At 40.4% G+C, this 16003-nt stretch overlaps 1 protein-coding gene across 5 annotated transcripts in view; it reads left to right on the top strand.

Annotated features, from left to right (window-relative positions):
- Window positions 1-9261: 9261 nt before the first annotated feature.
- The window catches only part of RHBDD1 (rhomboid domain containing 1), a 207007-nt gene continuing 200265 nt past the window's right edge, over window positions 9262-16003 (top strand). For 2 of the 5 annotated variants that reach the window (XM_064457398.1, XM_064457397.1), the window contains exon 1: window positions 9263-15987. The gene's annotated coding sequence lies outside the window, so the exon portion shown is untranslated. Of the gene's footprint in view, window positions 15988-16003 lie in introns of all 5 variants that reach the window. The other 3 variants (XM_064457396.1, XM_064457400.1, XM_064457399.1) reach the window with 3 other exon arrangements.

Raw genomic sequence — 16003 nt, forward strand, 5'->3', positions numbered from 1 at the left:
TTTGCAGAATCACATATGATTCCTTCACAGAAACACTTCTCTGATAGACCAACAGAAATAAAATACTGCATAGATTATACAGTTGGTAGGTTTTTTGCTAAGTATTGCAACACCACCACCCCACTGCTACATCAAAACAGGTATTCAACTCCTTATCTAAATGTAGAAGTCATGAATAGCAGAAAAATTAGCCCTAATATCCTGTTCTGAAGATCAGGTTCAATCATCATACTGTCACAGTTCCCCCACATGTTCCTTGCATACTGCTGGTTTATTCTTCTTCTTCCCTGCTTCCCATTTCCAATCCAATGGTTTCAAGTCTCTCTAAAGTCTCCTACTTCTGTTTGACCTGCTTTCTGGAAAAGAAACACCACATGGTACAGGCAGGTAAATGCGTGTGAGCTTACTCACAAACCCACTAGTGCACAGCCCCGCAGCTGCCGAAAGGGCATGGCTAAAAACAGTCACTGCCAGGCAGGTCTTTTAGACAAACTTGGTATCTTTCGCCATGTCTCCAGTACATGAGCTCAGCTCCGGAATTTGTGTGCACACCCACCCTTGGCCATTCCCATCACATAGCACAGAGCAGCTACCCTCACCAAAAATACTGACCACAAGTGGCAGCTGCAGGAGGTGGTGGACCTGCAGCCTAGGAGCAACCCACACTTCAGGCAGATGAGACAAACAGGTAGATTGATTCACAAGTTACTAGGAGAGGCCAGCATGTTGGTAAAACTGCCACACATTCATTTTTTTCAAGAAATTAACTAAAAACATGCTCATATATATGGTTGGTGATCAATATCAACATGGATATACCAGTCATCACTGAGGAAAGCAGCTCTGGCAGGGGCAGGAGGGGCAATACTGCTCACTGCCAAGTCCCTGATTGCACAAACGCTGCTGCTGAAAGGCACTGTGCGTATGCAAGCTAACATCATGTGAGCTCCTACCTACCTCAGGGACTTGGCCCAGTATAGGGTCTGCCATATAATCTTTCCTCCAAGAGAAAACTGGCTTTAATACACAAACAGGAGGAAAAAAAACCATCTAATGAATGTACTTCTCTTTATATTTCTGACTGGCTTTTCCTCCTTATCAGTGGTATTACCTTCAAGCAAGCAATCATTAAGTAAACAGATCTCAAAGAAAAGTCATTCCAAGTACAGACTTCTTCCATTAAATTCCCTGGAGTGCCCACTCTGTAGCCCTTGGACAAAATCCAGCATGAATTTATCTTGAGTATAGGCCAATGCTCATTAATCAAGCGAAGGCCTGGCTGAAATCTTCACGAGCGGCTGCGCAGAACGCTGAGTCACCTTGTTGTAACTGATCTTGGTACTCTGCGATGCCAAAAGCCAAAAGGCTGCCAGAGACCATTATTTTACAGATGGAAAGCCAGTAAAGAGAACAAGGAAAGTAATTAAATATATTTCTCAAGCCTACTGGACACAGATCAAAATTAAAACACAAAATGAATAATTGAAATAAATGTGACAGGTAGCAGAAATATATATTATTCAGCTGCTGAAAGAAAAAGCTGCAAATATACTCTCCCAAGTCTTTAGGAGGGGAGGAAGAGGTCCCCAGGGCAATCTCCATGGGAATTCTTTGACTCTGGGAAATGGGAGGGTTCATCTCACTAATGGCTGAAAAACTTGCCCTTCTACCTAGAAAGCTGGAAGATCCCCAGAAACCTGAACCAAGTCCTCGGAAGTTTGCATAAACACCCATGCAGATGGCAGAGCACTATCTTTATGCCCTTGTCAGTACTCATTCCATGCCAATTGCAAGCCTTCTGCCCTGACCCCTGCTTTGTTCCAGCAGCGGCCTTTGAAGTGTGAGATTCTTGCTGTGGAGATGGCCTGTGGGACAGGACAGCCCCAGGGCTGTATTACTTGTTCTAGCTGAGAGCTGTACTGCATCCTCTGAGCATATGTAGAGGATGATGTGAATCTTGCCTGCTCCAACCCCACCCAGCCCCTGGAGGCAGCCCCAATCTGATCCCAAGCCCCTAACCTTGTGATTTTGATTAAAGAAGATTAGGAAGCTCTACCAGCAGAGGATTGACAGGCAATCATCTTTAGCACAGTGGAAAATAAACTAGAGTGGTAGGACAGCAACCTGTTGCAGCTGTTTGCACATTGCACCATTACAGACCATTTCTGCTGCATGTCACAAGAGGCAGTCACAGAAGTACAACATGGAGGCATCTCCCACTGCTATCTCAGGTCTGAAGGAGGGCTTCCATCTATATCTGTTGATGCCACCAACAAGAGGTACTGTATCTGTCTACACAATTCTGTCTTTGTCTTAAAAAGACTGTTATGGCTACACTAGCACTACCACAAAAATGGGTGAAACTTGCTATTTGAAACCAAGCTAAAGGCTGATGCTTATTTCCTACACATGCACAAGGAAAAGCACCATCCCCAGCAGACTCACCAGTTATTTCCACCCAGCTGCTATGTGCAACTTCCAGTATGCTCTAATCAAAAATGGCGCTCAGTTTTCACTTAACTTTGCAGTCCACTGTTTCTATTTCAGTTCTGAATAAAGCCTTGTGCACCTGAAAGCTTGTCTATATTTCCCATCTATACTAGCTGATGAAATAAAATACATTTGCCAGAAAAACTCTGATTTGCCAGGTTAGAGTGAAGCTTCTCCTGATCTGAACCTAAACAACACCAAACTACAAAATACAAACTCCCAGGTTTGGTGATATTAAGTAGCTTTACTTAATTCAATTATAATTCATGCATTATTTTCTATGCTAAAAATGCTTAAATGCTTTTTAAAGCCAGATTGAGTTTAATTTACTTTTCTCCTTTCTACAGCAGGTTTGTAATTTCTACAGAATGTTTTATAAACAGAAACAATAATGAAGAAAAATAAAGTAATGCTTCAATAGAACTTACCAATTTTAAATTGCCACTTTCAGATTCACTGCCTTGAATATCACACTTGCCCCTTTCTTACTCTAGAACAACCTGTGTGGAGGGGGCCCAGCTCCAAGTTACCTGAGCAAGGGGCAGGTCTAGGAGCAGCAGCTGGGTTCAACCAACAGCCCAGACCTCAAGGCGGCCCATGGTGATGGGCAGGTCAGAAGCAAAGCTAGGAAGTCAGGCTCCTACACAGTGCCACAACAACCAGACTGAGCCATCAGCTTGCAGGCCAGGCCCAGCTTAGCAGGGCCCATAGCCCAGGCAAGGCTATAGTACAGCTAGAGACCAATACTGTTACAGCCCCACACAAGAAAAGAACAAAGGCCTGGGGCTGACCTTAAATGGGGCTCTGGGCCCACAGGCAGGGGCTGTGGGTAGGGGGATTCAGGTGAGGCTGGTGAGGGCAGTTAAGGCCTATCAGTGCACTCTGGGCCATGACAGCTGCCTTTGTTAGGCTTAGTTTTGTTAAATAAAACCTAAACTGTTAAAGACCGCTTTAGAAAGCCCATTAAGTTAAAAACAACAAAAACCTAATCAACTCCCATTTCAATATTATGAATATTATGACATACTATGCCTCCTCAATACTTCTGGGATTCAAACTTCCAAGGGAAATACAGCTTCTTTCATTATATGAAACCAGATATAAAAAGACTGAATCATGATGTAAAATTTTAGGACTAGTCTTCCACTGGTACCAGCCCCATTTCCAAATGCTTCCCTACCCCTGTCTGTGCCTTTCAACCTTTCTCCAGGGGATGTAAGTTGGGTTGGTGAGCACATACTTTGTAAAGCCAAGGTTAGCATAAAAAGACAAAAACCCGAATTCTGCTCATATATCCTTGAGAAAATACAGGTCAAGAAAATAATTCCAGAAAGGGGCTTAATGTAATTTCTGGAGAAGTTCCTTTACTATCTTTGACAAATCCTTCTTTACAAGGAGTGCCAGACAAAGCCCTCTAGTGTCGCCTCTGGATTAGCCTAACTTTCAGAGCTGGGAACCTGGGAGTACAACAGATCAATGTTTCACCTCCCTGAGGGAGCACATTGCTTCCACTGTCCTGGCATCCTGCAGGCCAATGGAGCACACAAAGATATCACTAGATTACTGATGCACCCTTGCTATAAAGCAGTTAAAATTTCATAAAAATTTGGATCCAAACCCATGTTTCCATAAAGGAAAACACTTTGTGAATGCTTTATAGAAATGGGAAATAATCACAGAATTTTCACAGCTACAGTATTAACAAAAATTCTCTGCCAGCAGCAGAATATACTTCATGATTTGTATAAACTGTGAATGATGAGATGTAAATTATGTTGCCACTGAAAAAAAGAACTGTATTCAACAGAATATTTTCTGCCTATAGTATCATTATGGTCAATAACTTTCAGACTGTTCTAGTACTGATTATTTAACATTGCTGCGGTTCAAGCAAAATGACGATAAATGTTTGCATATACCTATTTTTAAATCGATTTAATCAATGACAGGAGGTCATAACCTTTTCCATTATAGTTTTTCACCAGTGATCTCAAATTATATCTTCTTTGATTTTGCTATATTTTTTAGAAAGCCCTTTAGTTGCATAGAGAGATTGCCTGGTACCATCTTCTTGGCATACTTCACACATTCATTCCCTTAACATCGCCTTTCGGTTTACTCTGTTCTCTTCTGGTCACACACAACAGCTTAGGCTTTTGAGGATGAAAATGCTTTGGTTTAACTGAAGTCTTTCAAAGCAATGTGGAAGTATCTGGATAAGCAGGAGGTGACTAGATGATCAAAGGCTGTAAGTGTTATGAAACGTTTTTGATGTTAGTCCGTTCCTTCCGGCCCACGTTGAGACCAATACACTCTTTTACTTTCCACCAGATGTTTCTTCTGTTCCTTCCGGCAGATGATATGAGCAGTTCAAGAACCTCCAGGATATATTCCTTTTTATCTCTATAAGCTGGAGAGAAAGTGTCTACATTTTTCACTCCATTTGTCCATACTGTACTACAGAGTTATAGTGTTGGTGATGTTGGCAGCTGAACTGGAGAAAGTACCCCTCCAGCTATGGAAAAGTTAGTATGGGTGGGCTACATAAGAAAGAAAAAGTTAATGTCAGATCAAAGACTCCAAAAGAGTAAGCCCTGAATTAATATAAAATATTTGTTATCAGATTACATTTCTGTAGGTATCTCTTAGGACGGCTTGCCTCCACGGTTTCCAAAGCATTATGTTGTTTTCAGAAGGAGAATGGTAGCAGTGGTACAATAGCTGTATACAAACCAGTAACATGTTTAAACCGATCCTTTAATCATCTGTATTTTGTTAATTTTCTGTCAGACTCATCATATTCCATGTATCAAATTCTGGGTTACTGCTTCTCTCTCCTTCTGCTACTTATAAACACTGTCACGTACTGACAGTCTAGGAAAGTTACGGTTCCTTTACTATAACTACACTTTGACATTCTTCTTACAATTGCAGGCTAGTCCTAACTAGTTCCTCCAAGATTAACATAAACAGCGTTTCAAATATGCTCCTATCAGATTCCCAGCATTAATTTAAAAAATATCCTTCAGATATGGATTTAATTTGCATCCATGCATTCCATAGCAGGATGTTCCTTCCCAATTATTTAATGTTGAAAAGCCTCAGTATAAATCTCAGAAAAATGAGTATTCAGAGACCTGCTCTACTGCTCCTAAAACCTGTTTAAACCTTATGCTATTAAGCAAAGGAAAGATCTCAATGTCACTTTTCCATTATGGGTCAGCATATGACTAAGCTGTATGTTTACACTGATAATAGCTGTATTATAAGTATTTACCTGGATTATATAGTCAGCAGTAAGGCGTAAGCAGCGCTAACCATATGCGTCACTCCTGTGCTAACTGTACATGGGTTATGAGAATGATGTTTTTGTTTATTTCTTCCTTATTTTCTTTCCAAGTATTGAATTCTCTTTTTGATCAGGCCAGCCATATCTAGGAAACAGAACTTACACTGTTGATAGTCACTTAAATGGAAAGGAATATTGCCTTACATTAACTCAACTCAATTTTGATGTGCCAGCTCTTCAGCTGAACTAAACTGCTATTCTCACTGAAGAACATCTTTCATGTTGAGGAAAGCTGGGTAATTGCACATATGGGACATGTATGAGCAAGACTAAAGAAATAAATTTCATAAACATTTGAATTTTTCCATTAAAAAAAGTTGTAGTTAATGAACAGTAGCTTGCATTTTATTGAATTTTATTGGTAAGAAAAATGAACATTCAAAGAGGTAAAAGAAATCCATGAGGTAAACGGTGGTGTGAGATTAAAGAAAGAGGGCAGCAGGTGTTTTGTTGTTTGTTCGGTTTTTTTTCCTAACCGGCTATTTATGTAAGCATAAAGTAATCCAGAAGATCTGGGGGTTTTAGCAAGATTTGTGTAGAACAAGAAAAAAAATAATTTTAAGAACTTAATGGATATCAAATCCCGCACTTGGGTAAAAGGTACAAGAACAGTGGGGTTTTTAAAATCTGTCTACATATGTGGCCCATTAATCATAGCATCTCAACACATCATTCGTTTACGTAGCCTCCCACGTTCCTGTGACTTCTATTATCTCTGCCTCCTGCAAGGACCTGGAAAGACGGTATATTAATAAATGATTGCTCAGGTTGACCCAGGAAGTGAACTAGGAATGAAATCCAGATCTTTTAGGTCCCAGAAGTGAACCACAGTCTCAGGACTTGTACATCTTGTAATAAGATCTAGACCTGTACTCAGGCAATTAATACTGCATCATTAAGAATTATGGACTGAAATTCTGATTGTATGAAAATGGAGCACAGTATTACAGAAGATGGTGCCAATTATAGAAAACCTGGTGTATGTTAGAAAAACTATTAGTCTAGGCATTTATAACTCCCACATCCTGTGATTTCTATGAATTGTTATTAGCACTAATTGAGGTAACAGATCTAAATGTGCCAAAACTAAGGAGCTTAAGATAAAATGTCTAAATGGTGGCACACACTGAAATCTGCCCTCCTCTTTTGGCTTCTGTTCATTCTTGGAAGAGGAGACTATGCTGAAGTTGCTTGTTTTGGCAAAGTCTGCTCCTTTAACGTGATCTCCACCCTATTTCTAGGAATTCCACCCCTTTCATGCCTGCCAGTCCGCTGAGCTGTGTGCTGGTTTTGGAAGGGCAGAATACAATTTTCTTATAAATTCTATTACATGCTTGTATGAATTGCCAAAACGTTCTATGAAACCAAAGTGCCACATAAATTATGGCAAAATAGGGCCATTTGCGTGTAGTTCTGGCTATGCATTTTGCATTATTTGTTTCTAGGCACATATCTGCACCATCAGCTTGCCAACATTTCTAGCATAACCTATTATTTTAGGCGTTTATAATTTGCTCAATGTATTCCCTACTGAATATTAATAACAAAGCTCCTCGCCTAGGTATCTGCATCAAATTTGGGTAAGAATACTTAACACCAGTGTGTAGAGCTCTACGCAAGCGAAACTCACGTATTCATCTAATTGCCTTTAACGCTGGAAAAAAAGCAGTCAAACTACTAAACTTAGAAAACTAGTTACTGTTTTGCAAGTGCAGTAAAACATTTTCAAAGGGAACCTAATTATGCCTTTTAATGGTAAAGTAGTCCCAGCAACCAGTATTTTCACAGATGTTATAAGAATAAACACAATTCAAAGCCTTCCAGCTGGGAAGTTGGGTGCCTTTTATCACCTGGAGCCGGCATTTCACCAGAACCTACCCATTCAGGGGTTTTGCTTAGGAGCAGGCACGCTCCTCTCCCGCTCTTAACACTCTCTTATCTCCGCCAAGCTGTATTTGCCTCAACACCCCTCCACAGCCCACAGCGGGCTGCACAAAGCTAAGAGGAGATAGTCGCCTGCTCCTCAGTAACTGCCTCAGGTCGCCGGGGGAACCCTTCCAAGCAGCCATGGCAGAACATGAGGCTGCACGACTGGCAGGGGGCCTTGTATCGGCACCGCTCGGCCCGGCCCGGCTACTCTGTGTCAATTTTAAGCCCGCTGCCAGCGCCCGCCGCCACCCTCCCAGCGTCGCCGAAGACACAGCCGCCACCCTCCCTCAGGCCCCCTCGCGCCCCTCCTGCAGGCCGCAGCCCGGCCGCCTCACGGCGCATGCGCGGCCAGTGCTAAAGGAACCGCCGCTGAGTGGCGGGCGGGTCACGTGGTGCGACGGAGGGCGGGCCTGGGCGGCTGCTGCGCGCGCTGGAGAGCGTGAGTGCTGAGGCGGGGCAGGGGGCGCGTGTGCCGCCGTGGGGACAGGGACGGGAGGAGGGAGGGGGAGAGGCGGCGGCGGCAGCCGCAGCAGCAGCAGCAGTGGCTGCCGCCGCAGCCGGGTCCCCGGCGCTCTGCCGCTTCCGCCCGGCAGGCGTGGTGCCCCCCGCTCCCTTGCCCCGCCCCGGCTGGGCCCGCTGCGGGCCGGCAGGGCTCGGGCTGGCGGCGGGTGGCGGGGCGCTGTCCTGTGTTGTGGTGTGAGGGCCTCGGCGCGGGGCGGCCGCTCCTCCCCGGCGCAGGGCGGGACCGGCCGTGAGGCGAGGGGAGGGGCGCCGCCCGGGCGGCGGTGTCGTGTGCGGCGGGCCGCCGCCCTCCGCGGCTGGCGGCTGCCCGGTGCATCGAAACCAGAGCGCTTCCGAGGCGCCTGGTCTGGGGCAGGCTCCCCCGAAGCCGTCATCCTCCCCGGAGCTGGCTTCTAGTGAGGTGTTCCTCGCCGGGCGTAGCTTGTCCCCAGCCGACGCAAGCGGAGCGAGGTTTATGGAAATCAAGCGAGTTTCAGAAGTCGCAAAAATACCCACTATTTCACACTTCACCATCTCTTAGCGTTTCCCCGTTTCTGTAGGACTTTGGTCTTGCAAATGCTTGTGAGGCGGTAGGAGGAAGCCGCGCCTGAAAGAGTAGACAGTGTCACATGGAAGTCGGAAGGGATGTGACAGCGGTGGTTCCCGAGGTCCAAAACCCAGATACGCCTGTCTTATCAGTAAACTGCAGCAAAAAAATTTTAAATGCAGTGACGCTTTAATATGCACTGCATATTAACTGCATTAATATTTATTTACTCAATTTCCCTTCAGCATTATTTTTTACAGATCATATAAATAATCAACTGACATTTAAAAAAAAAACCTGACCAGAACTATATCCCTTTATTCCCCTGTTAAAATGGTAAAAAAAAACATTCAAAACTTAAAAAATAACTTGCACCTGTATCAAAGGAGAGGCACTGACAAAAGTACCTCAACGATATTTGGTAAGCTTTCTTATGTTTATGTAAATACTGAGTTAAATAATTCAGGCGTTTATAAAATGTATTTAATAATACCTGCGTTGGTTTAGCTACCTGAAATAGTGCAGCAGTGTTCTTCTTGGAGCTGCATTTTGTTAATTTAAAGAGATTTGACGTCTTGACAAGAGTTAACACTAATACTAGTAAGTGTATATTTCTGAATTGTTTATGTATTTAACCAGCATTATTTGAAACAGATTTCATTAGAAAGTATGCTTCCTCTCCTTTCTTACTCCTACAAACAAATTTTCCCTTGAAGCATCACAAACTAAGGAACGCTAAACTTGTAAAAGCCCTTGTGCTTCGCGCTTCTGAAGCTGAGTCAGGGAAGCATTGGTTGTTTCATTTTAATTGTATTACAAAATTCTTGAGATAAATGAAGGAGGATGCTCTTCTGGTGTAATTACACAGTTTTAGGATGATACAAGTGTAAGTATTGCAATCAAGAAAAAAAAAAACCAAACCCCTGACGCTAATTAAAGTAGTTAAATCTCTGAAGTTAAAACGCTAACTAAGGCTTAATCTGAAGTCCACTGTTGTTCTGACGTATTTTATGTATTTTTATTTTTTTAAACTGACACCCCTCACCTTAACCAGTACAGTGATATAGCTATAAATATTTACAGTTATTTTACTTCTCTAACTTGAACTCTGTGTAGATGCATCCTAGCATTTTGAGAGGTAGTTATTAATTACTGTCTGTTATGAGACTGGGATAGTAAGAGTATTTATCAAACCTTTCCATGTCCCTTCCACAAAACTGGGAAGGGACTTAATATGTCCATTGTCTCCCCTCAAAATATTTTGATAAAGTAATTCTGACTAACTGACCACAGAGGTTAGGCAAGAGCTGATGTGTCAAGGAAAGAAATTATCTATTGGCATATTCCTTTTTCTTTCTAGCTTGGTCAAAAATGCTTTATCTGTTTGATTATATGTGAATATAAATTTAGAGGTAGAGAAAATCACCTCTGTGTTGCTTTTAGGTTTTCTAAGCAAAAGAGCAGTGGTAACACATTACTGTTGTGGCTCCTGTGTAGATCCTGAACAGGTTTTTTCAGTGAAGGAAAACTTAGTAATTTCTAAGGAGAGTTACTAAAATGTAGACTTTCATCAGTGTAAATTATAAAAATCTGTAAAGGTCACTTCTTTTTCTGTCACTAAAATGACTTACTGATTTGGCAATTGCAGCAGAATTTCTGTTATATGAAACTTAAATAAGCAAAAACTACTCCTTTTGACAGGGTGTTTATAATCAGCTTCTTGACTAGAATAAGCTATAACCATGACAAGGCTTTTTATTAGGTTGCTCCATTTCAGGAGCTGATTTGTATTGCACCCTGAAAGACTGGTGTGATCTTTGTCTCCAGAGGAGGAAACAGGGAGTATCACTAGCGTTAAAAGTAAATCCTCTTCACCATAGGTGAGGCCTCAGTTTTGAGGCACGTGAACAAACCACTTCCATGTTGGTTGCCTTACCAAAGGTAATGGAGAAACTGAAAGATCAGGAAGGAATGAGTTTAGTGGTAGATATGTCACATAATGAGTATATTTTCAACAATTGCCTGGATCACAATGTAAAGAAGTTCTTGATAATTATTGTTCTGATTTTTCACAAACTGCAGAGGTTTTGAGGACTTTGTTACATCAAATAATGTTCCTCGTATTGCTACTACAGGAATTTTTTTGGCCTTTTTTAAACTTCTATTGTTTATTTTTCTTCTTGGAACTTGGATCACTGGTTTTGTTCAGGTTCTGGCTGCTTAAATTGCTGCTGTATAATACCCAATGTGTAAATTGCCTGCAATGTGTCGTATCAGCTTGAGGGTCGAGCTGTTCTCTGAAATGCATAGTGTAATTTCCAGAATAAGTCTTCCAGTCCACGCTTAGTCAGCTTTGTTGGTGCTGAGGGAATTTCTGACAGAGCAAATGTACAGCTGATTCTAGCTGTACGTGGTGGTGGAGTAGCTCCTTAAAACGAAAGGACTGTTTGGACAATCAGACTGACCTCTGCTTGAACTAACACTGTCAAGTTTATATCCCTGAGAGTGGCCTAAGGAAGTTCGTTGGTTCTATGTGCTGTGTCCTTGTGTGGCGTAAGGAAGCGTTGCTTGCTATGACTTCAGTATCATTGTAGCCAACTGAATAATTTCAAGACTTTAAGTTAGAAGTGGATGCCATGTAGGAAATGAAGGTGGACAATAAAATATCTTAAGCACATTTTAGAGATAACGTTACTAGTATCAAACAATGACAGAGAATATAACTGGACTTCACAATGATAAGCCTGAAAGAAAAGTCCAGTGGATGCTCATTCTGATGTTTAGATTTGTATATTGACTAAAATTAAATTTAAATATATGATAAATATAAAGTAAATTGATTTTTGTGAATTAAAATATAAGTCCAAAATTGGCAGGGCTTCCAGTGATATTGCAAGCTAATAATTATAGTTAAACAATTTGAATAATTCTGTATTTTAATTGAAGGATGGACAGGTTGCAGCCTTTAAGTATGTTTGTTTTTAGATTAAATAGTAGTAGTCAAACTAATGAGTCAATTAAAAGCCTAAATGCATAGTGTCTCAGATATTCATACTTAAGATGTGAGGCAGAGTATGAGATTTGACCTAGTTCCCTCCCCTCTTTCCTCTAAAAGCTGTCTCATTTATTTTGGGATAAGGTATCCAAAAGTATTCTTGGCACGTATTGCTTAAGATATATATATTTTATTGTGAATAGTAATTGTCGCACCCTTCAAAACACAATTTTCAGTTTTAAGTTGAAGTTCTTAGCTTGAAAGCTAATTTTGTTAAGGGGTTCTTTTTAGTAGTATTTAAGAGGATTAAAGAACTATAAAACATTTCCAGTCTTCATGCTGAAGCAGACATAAAAGGCAGAGGAACTTCCTTATTCTCACAGAAAACTTTGAAGGACATTTAAAATAAAATGTGGCATATTAAGAAAGATAAAAGACTTTGTGACTTAGCCTTTTATGCAGTTATTTATGTTGATATTTAACTTTGTATTGTTTCCTTTCAGCAAGGTAATTACTGACTTAAATTATTTTCAAGCATTTGTATTACAGATGAGTGACTTCTCATACCAAATTCTGAAGCATTGTGTTTTTTTCAGTTTAAAGTTCAGTATTCCTTTATGAACGGACACACATTATGCCCTTTAAAGGCACATTTGATTAATCCATAAGTCATTCTTTATAAAGTAATTACTTTTATAATTATGTCAGAACGTTGTCTTTTGTTATATAGTATGTAATTGACTATATGTTTCAAAGCTTATTGTAACTGACAGCTGTGGCTGACCTTCTCCTTGCAGATATATTAAATATAAACAGAATGGTTCATTATGTTTCAAATTTTTAAGTTTTTTCTTGCTTTTTTGTGTGTGATTGTGTTTTGTTGTTGTTTTTGTTTGTTTGTTTTTTATGCCTCCCCCCCAGCTTCCAAAGTTTGAGGGCAATAGTAAGAGGGCTTACATTTTGCTTCTGCTTCCTTTGTAGGACTCTTCTTTTGCCACAAACCAATGTTTCTCTTTCATTCTTTGCATGGATAAGTCTTTGTATCTTCATAGACAAGTAGTATGGGCCTGTTGAGGCTTATCTGTAGTGTGAGACGGGTTACGCTCAGGATCTGATATTCACCCTTTACATGTTTCAAGTGTTTTTTTACATTGGGCTAGCTGTAAGCTGGACACGTCGGCTGAATGCCCAGTTTTTTTCTGGAGTGCACTGGGTTTTTCCCTGGAACACATCTCCTGGTTTAGTTTTGTCTGAAAAGAGATTAGTTCATGCACTCTCAGGCCACTCCACAATTGAACCACAGTGAAGTCAGCGGGGGCAATGGAGAAATTAACTTAAAAGTTGTACTCCTGATCTGAACTGCAAGGGTAACCCTGGGATTTTTTTTCTGTCAGTGGAGGGTTATACAATACTAAGGTACCTCTGTTACCAACCATTTTTACAAAGCAATGAGAAGAACAAAGCAGTTCTAGAGAGAAGGTTGGTGACAGATCTGAAGATCAGGATGTGCCATGCAGGTAACAGCAAAATCTGTAGATCACAGCTGCATTCACCCTCAGTGGGAAAGAGATGTCACACATCTCTGTCTACTCATAAAAATCTAGGCTTATGCCACAGGATTTTTTTATTTTTTTTTTTAATTTTTAAGGAGAAGAGTAACGGGCTGGATTTTGCTTCACATAAGCATAAATCAAAATTTCAGGGTAGTTCTGTCCATTTTGGGGGGAGCAAGGGGCACAAGGAGATTCTTTTCCTTGTAACTTCAAGTTACAGCTATAGGAAAAGACAGTGTAAGATTTCATTTTAACTGGTATTTACTAAAATATTTATTACATTATTTTGGAGTAATATGAAGTCATTATATTTTACAGTTGCCAAGTGAGGAAGGGGGGTCATCACAGTAAAAATAAAAGTTTAAATGATTTGCACTTGGTTAGTACAAAACAAACAAACAAATTCCAAGAATGTTTAGTTCAGACATTTATCTTGAGTAGGTGACAAAAATGCAGACACGTGGCAGCCTAGATGCAAGACAAATGTCCATTTCAAGTCTGTTCTGGAAATTTGTACATTTTGAAGTGGGTGGCATGTTTTCAAAAAAGAAAAAGGAATAAGTGCTTCATTGTTTCAAGCCTCATTACACTTTTAATAAACAGAGTAGAGGCTGAGGAAGAATGTTCAAACCGTCGAAAGCTCTATATATTTTAAGTGAGTTGCATTCCAGAAGTCTCTCAAATAACTACTGTTTTCTTTCTTGTATCTTATTCCTTTATAATCAAACACATAATGTGTCTTGGCTGGCATTTTTGATTGCTCCCAATAGTGGGAATGATTTACAATACATGGTGCTACTGTAATTGTGGTGTAAACCATTCCCAGTCATGTTACATGGTTATTGTATGGATAAATGCTGTATGAGGGTTTCTTTTCCTAGGGTGCATATATGTTAAAAGTATTTAAATTGGGCATTAGAAAGTATCAAAAGGGAGGGAAACTCAAGATTGTAGCATTTGGCAATTTGAACAACATGGTAAGGCAAACTTTTGGGGTTTCCACATAACTTGGGTTTAAACAATGTTGACTTTTACATTCTAACAGGTTTTATGTCAACTGCTTTGTGGTGGGAAAAAGTTTAGCTGTGTCAGTGGTACGAGAAAAGTCGGAGGTTTGGCCAGATGCATATAAGAACAGTTGGGGGGTGTTGATATACCTGGTATCAGAGCGTGCAGTGGGAAAAAGAGAATGACATTGATTAAACACTGATTATCTGAGTACTTTTTTGTGATGCTGACATCAAGAAGTCAAAGGCTTACAATGTTAATTATCATCTGCAACAATCAATTTACACTTTACAAGGTCCTAGCTCATTTTAACTTTGTAGGGATTACAGCTGTGGTCTCTGTGTTTAAATTGTAAGGATTAGAAACTGGTTTTCAAAGGCACCAGTGTAGTTAGAGTTACATGTTCAAGAGGCCTGGTATAAAGTGTGTTTCTGTTTTTCCACTCTGTTTTGGGCAAGACTCAAATGTCATGTAGCATCCCTGAGATTAGACCATGGGAAAAAACGCAGTCAGTTTCCTTTTAATGTAGCAAATACATTTACTTGCGTTCTGTTCTACTACAGTTGTTTGGAGGATGTGACCAGGAGGTTTTTTCTTCTTTTAAAGTGCTATAATAAGCATAAATTCAATTTAAAGAGAAATCCAGGCACTAGAATAATTAACTATAAGAAGTGGCATTAATTATGTGTGTGAACTAGCATGGAAGTATATGCCTCTCTCATTTAGATATAAAGTAGAGGAGGTAGACTGGCCCCTAGATGATCTTCTTTGATGTTCAACCCTGTGCAGGTTCATAGTTCCTTTTGCTGTTATGGGATAACATCGTTCAGGGGTGACTTCCTTCTTTTCCATCTGTTCTATTACTTGGTGCAGTGCAACCTGATCAAATTATTAATGATACTCTGAATACCTAAAGAAAAATGTTTAGTAAAGGGTTTGCAGGCATACCAGTTGTCTGTAGAAATGTGCAATTTAGTAAATCCTAATAGACATAATGTAGAATGTTAAATTTTGCCTCTTGAGCTGTTGTTGTTTTCTTCTTACAAAGGTGTCTTTTTCCTCCTGTCCTCCAGAAGACTTAGATTGTTCTTGTTTATCTAATAAAAATGTTTACAGAGGAAGCATCTGATGTAATGAATTGGAAAGGAATTGAAACTAAATAAAAAGTTAGTATATTAGCAACTTATTCTACTTATTTTTTAATATAATGGAAAAGGAGGTGAATGGGGTGTTGAGATGAGAATTCTGTATATATCTAGATATCTCAGGAAGGTTTATTTGAAACCTGATGGTGAAGTTTTGAAGAGTAAGTGTATTTTGTTGGCTCTGCATAGTTCATACTTCTGTGAAATAATGTACTGTGTATCTTCGATAGCTCGGCAAGAACTAGCATCCAAGAGGTGGAGAGGAATGGCCATGCTATTGTTGGGCCACCTTGGAGACTTCTGAGAACTAAAAATAGTACCGGCCAAGCTGAGGCAGCCCTCAGAACCTACTTGAGATTCAGTGTCTCTTCCTGTCTTCTGCAGGTGGTTCCACTCTCAAAACATCACACCACCTTCTGTTGTATTCTCCAATGCAACTTCCTCCCTCCTCTCTTTATGGGCTTGCACAGGTTAGCTCGATGCCCT

This window comes from Phalacrocorax carbo, chromosome 7 (assembly GCF_963921805.1).
Source record: "Phalacrocorax carbo chromosome 7, bPhaCar2.1, whole genome shotgun sequence".
Classification (NCBI taxonomy): Eukaryota; Metazoa; Chordata; class Aves; order Suliformes; family Phalacrocoracidae; genus Phalacrocorax; species Phalacrocorax carbo.